The 4,787-nt window shown below is 53.3% G+C and overlaps 1 non-coding gene across 1 annotated transcript; it reads left to right on the top strand.

The window, feature by feature from the left end:
- Window positions 1-2,488: 2,488 nt before the first annotated feature.
- On the top strand, window positions 2,489-2,652 carry LOC138565526 (U1 spliceosomal RNA). Its single transcript, XR_011301370.1, has one exon. It is a non-coding gene; the product is annotated as a U1 spliceosomal RNA (small nuclear RNA).
- Window positions 2,653-4,787: the final 2,135 nt, after the last annotated feature.

Below are 4,787 nucleotides of genomic sequence, written 5' to 3'. Positions count from 1 at the left end.
GGCATTCTCCCTGGTGTTGTGAACTGTAAAACTAAGCCTGAGAAAGGCCAGGGGAAGGGAGACATTCCCCCAGTATTTTAAACTATAAATCTAAGCCTGAGAAAGGCCAGGGGAAGGGAGACAATTCCCCTGGTGTTGTAAACTGGTAAACACAGACGGGAATGGAGTTATTGTCCTGAGAGTTCAAACCCACAAGGAGGTTCAAACCAGTGTTCCAGGGGGAGGGAGTCATTCCCCCTGGGGTAAAGAAATAGTGAGCTTTCTGAAACAGATGGTTGGAGGATCAGCAATCCTTTTCTTTTGTAAGGTACTGAAATTAGGGGAAAGGAGTTATTCCCCCTTGTTAAGAACTTCCAAGCAGAATTGTTCTACCTCGTCCAGGGGGAGGGAGTTAATCTTCAGGACTTAGAACATTGGCACAACCTTTAGTTCAGTTTTAAGTGTTAGGGATAGAAGAAGGCTTTTTGATTCAGGGCGGTTGATTATTGATTTACACGGACATCCTGACCGAAACCTTAGTATTTCAGTTGAGGTCAATGTTCCCTGTAAGGTGCGCGCCTGTGCGGCCGCGCACCTTTTGATTGTGAGCCGCGCATATTGCTTATTTTGCTGCGCACTTGCTCCAATCATCATTTTGTGAATTTCTTTTTTTTTTCTTTTATTTTAGACCACGGTCGGGAAGTCAAGTCAGACTCCTGGGATGAATTTATTTATTTTTATTTATTTTTTTGTTTTCAGCCCACGGCCGGGAAGTGAAGTCAGACTCTTGGGGCGGGGGGCTGGTCCATCTGGGGCTGGGCTGGGCTGGGCAGGGCAGGAGCCAGGAGCCACCTGCGGCACTGTCTGCAGATTGCACTCTGCACACAATTCATCATCATAGCAAGGTAACAATAGATGTTGTTACCTTGCTTTGATGATTGCATCATGCATGCATCATCATTTATGATGCATGCAGATGCATGTGCAGCAAGCAGCATCATTCATCATGGTGGGCGGGCCACGGGCGGCCATGCCACCACTGCAGGGGGCTGGTGCCATGTGGTGCTCAGCTAGCGCTCTGCTCGGGCCGGAATCGGCCGAGTTGAACGTTACTTTGATCTGTGGAGGGAGGCGGCTGAAGCAATTGCAAACACTAAAGCAATTGTAACACCTGCCGCCTCCCTCCGAGACCTGACCCTAGGGGGGTAGCCTGCCTGCAGGGCTGAGCTGGGGCCCAGTGACATTTCACACTAGTTGCTTCAACTTGGAAGTAACAAAAAATGTGTTGTTGCAATTCTTTACAAAGTTGAAAGCAACTTCCACTTTTGCCTGGGGAACTGGGGGTCCACCGCGGAAGAACAAGCCAATGAAAATGTGTGCACGCCCAATAGACTCTGTGCCACCAGGTCCATCACAGCATCACGTGACGCACATGACTGAATATGCTATTGGGCCTCTGACCCACCCTGGCCCTGGCTGGGCATGATTTATTGAGGTGCACGCCGCACAGTCACACCACACCACAGCGCAGCACATGTGACATCGGGCAGTGGTGGGCACAGAGAGACTGTGAGAATGCCACCAGGCACCAGAGCTCAGCTGAGCCCCACACTGCAGTGCAGCACACCAGTGGACCTCACCAGACAACCTGGAGGCCGCCAGCCCAGTGCCCAGTGCCCACACACAGGACAGCCACACTGAGGAGGACCACCAGGCAGCAGGTGAGGCGACGTTGACGAGTCAGAGCGGCCGCCAGCGGCCAGACAGTGGTGCCCACTTCCCACCCAGGCCACAGTCAGCAGCCAACAGCCAGCCTGCCACTGTGCTGCAAGGTAAGGACTCTTCTCGTATAATGGGTTTGGCAAAAACCGCTCTGGTGATGGTGATTCTGTTTCCCCCTGGATGTCACCCGCCCCCCCCAATGTGCGCCCCAGGTGACCCGGTAGTTCTTGAAGCCACCCTGCCCTGCCCGAGCTCTGTTTTCGTGCCCAGGCCCTCCAACCTGAAGAAGGCCCAGCCAGCAGCTCCTGGGGATTTATGGGGGGCGGACTGGCTACCGGCTGCTGATGCCGCCGGCCCCGTCTGAGCACCGATCGGGCCTTGCCTTCACGGCGTTGCTGTGTGCTGCTGGGGGGCACCTCACCTAAGACGCTATTGTTAAGCGGCGTGACCCGTCGGCTCAGGAGGGCCATGGGCCCGCCTGAGGCCGACAGGCCAGTGTGCACACTGCATCGGGCCTGCTCGCTATCCGACTGCGCCTGCTGGCTGGCAGCCAGGCCCGAATATATGCAAATCTCGGGCGGAGGAGGGCCAGATAAGGAACTGTGCTACAATGTGCCCCTTCTGCTGGGCTCTGCCTGCTGTAGCTTCCCTCTGCATGCGGGACAGGCAGCTCTGCAGGCGCTCAGGGCTTCCGGGAGAGCTGGGACTGGGTCAGGGCCTGCCTTCTCACCCTCGCTTAGCGGGGCTTCCAGAACAGGCCCAACCCCTGCCCTCTTGCTTGCAACTCATACTTACCTGGCAGGGGAGCATCTGTGATCACCAAGGCAGATCTCCCAGGGTGAGGCTCATCCATTGCACACCGGATTTGCTGACCCCTGCGATGGCCCCAAATGCGGGATACTCGAGTGCATTATTTCTGGTAGTGGGGGACTGCGTTCACGCTATCCCCTGATTTATTGGTAAAAGAAAGAAAAAGTTTAGTGTGTGAGTCAGCTAGTTTACACACAGAGCCCCTTGTCTTGCAGCATAGTTTCTTTTGCTGTAGTCAAGAGGGCCAGCCCTGAGCAGCTCAGGGGTCCACAGCCCTGATGCATTGGTGAAATAAAGAAAAAGTCACGTGTGTGAGTAGGTTGGTTGCGCACAGAGCCCCTGAATTTTGCTGCAGTCATGAGGGCCAGCATTCACTGGAGGGGTCAAGTGCACAGGCGCCTAACCCCAGACTTGTGCGGATGTCGTGTCATGGCTTTAGCCAGCAGATGTTCTGTTGGGCTGTATACAGCGCTCCGCTGCCATTCGTACGGTCTCCAGGCACTCTGGCAGGTTTGGAATTAGGGGTTCTTCTTGGTGAGGTTAGTGGGAGGGGAGAAGTGGGAAACGCAGGATGATACTCAGTCATCAGACAGTGTTTGGGGATACTCTAGGGTTTAGGGGTGTTCGAGCTTGAGGGGGAAGGGGCGCTCATCAGGGTTTGGGGATACCCTAGGGTGTAGTGGTCGGGGTGTTAGAGCTTGAGGGGTAAGGAGCGCTCAAGGGGGTTTGAGGATACACTAGCGTATCGGGGCACTAGAGCTTGAGGGGGAAGGGGCGTTCATTATGTTTTTGGGATACACTAGGGCTTGGGGGTGTTCGAGCCTGAGGGGGCGTGGGGGGATGTTCATCAGGGGGAGCCCCTACAGAATAGGTGTGTTTTTGACTGAAGCGGCAGGATTCGAGAAGGCCTCCCTCAGAAGCGTCCTATGGGGCCTGCTGAAGGCGCCCCCCGAACCCATTTCCTATAGCTCCCCTGCTGCAGGCATCCCCTGCACCCATTTCCTATAGCTCCCCTGCTGCAGGCGCCCCCTGGCACCCCTTTCCTACAGCTCTGAAGTTGCCAGTGGCAGGGTTCACGCAGGAGCAGGGGCGGAGCCGCCCTCAGAAGTTTTAGGTTGGGGGCTGTTGGACAGTTTTAAAAAGCAGGTTGAAAGAGGGGCCTCGAGTGACAGAATATCCAGTGACCTCCAAATGCTTGCATGTCATGTCCCCCATCATAGCGCCGAGATGCCACGCAAGTGGTGACTGGGCGCGGTGCATGACCGAGTAACACAACATAACATAGCCTGCGCCTTACATAACACAGCCCGTGCCTTTCATCTGTGCCCTCTGACCTCGATGACTCTCCTGCGTATGCTGTCTCTTTGCTCCCAACTGTTTGGGAAAAAAATGAGGGAAAAAGTGTGTCAGTACTGAAAAGTCAGTCGAGCTGGGAGCAGGCTGGGACTGGCCTGTAGGACAATAGGCCCAGGGCCAACCAAAAACACAAAATGCTGATGTGGGCCGGATTTTTTGGCCAAAGTGGGACCCTTATTGGCCTTTGTGGGCCAGTTTGATGAGTTAATTTACTCTGCGACTAGTAGTTTTGACCAGTGTTGCTGAATAAATATTCTTTAAAATGTACAATTTGCACGTCACTTTATCAAAAAGCTCCCCTGGGTACTACTCAAACAGTATCACAAAAGGAATGAAAAGCCATTTGCAAGTGCGGGACACTTTTTCTTTGGTGCCTGAGACAATTACATGGCCCAGTCTGACCCCGGATGATAGCTAGCCTTTGTTGCTGTTTGCAGTTCGGAAGCACCCCACAGTGTCTTTGTCGAGGGCATAGGGGCATTGGTATCCCGAAAGGGGCCAGGGACAGGTGGTGATGATGTGTAAGTTGGCTGTAGAGGCGTTGTCTGGAGTGTTGTGATGTAAGAGACACATGAACCCTCAATATGTTGAATTGGGGATATGTGTAGAAGAGATAGAGCCATCCCGTGCTTGCCACACGATTGTTCTCCACCCGACCTGGTGTGTGGAAGGTCAGTACCCCATGGTGCGACAAGTAAAAACCCTGTAGAATTAAATCCAGTAGCAAATAAATACATAGTGGGCCTCGTATGGGCATTGTAGAATGAACACCTCTTTTCTCCACTGCTACACATATGGAGATCACATGATCTAAAAGTTACAACAGACCTTTTGCTTAAACACTGGCAGTCACATTATAGTCACCCTTTTCTTGGCAGACTTTCTGAGACTGTCGGGTTAATTTCCAGGACAATCATCTG

The sequence above is a fragment of the Ambystoma mexicanum genome, chromosome 1q (assembly GCF_040938575.1).
Source record: "Ambystoma mexicanum isolate Mex_15411 chromosome 1q, UKY_AmexF1_1, whole genome shotgun sequence".
Taxonomy (NCBI): domain Eukaryota; kingdom Metazoa; phylum Chordata; class Amphibia; order Caudata; family Ambystomatidae; genus Ambystoma; species Ambystoma mexicanum.
The sequence above is the reverse complement of the archived record's forward strand: the minus strand, read 5'-3'. Positions and strand labels throughout refer to the sequence as shown.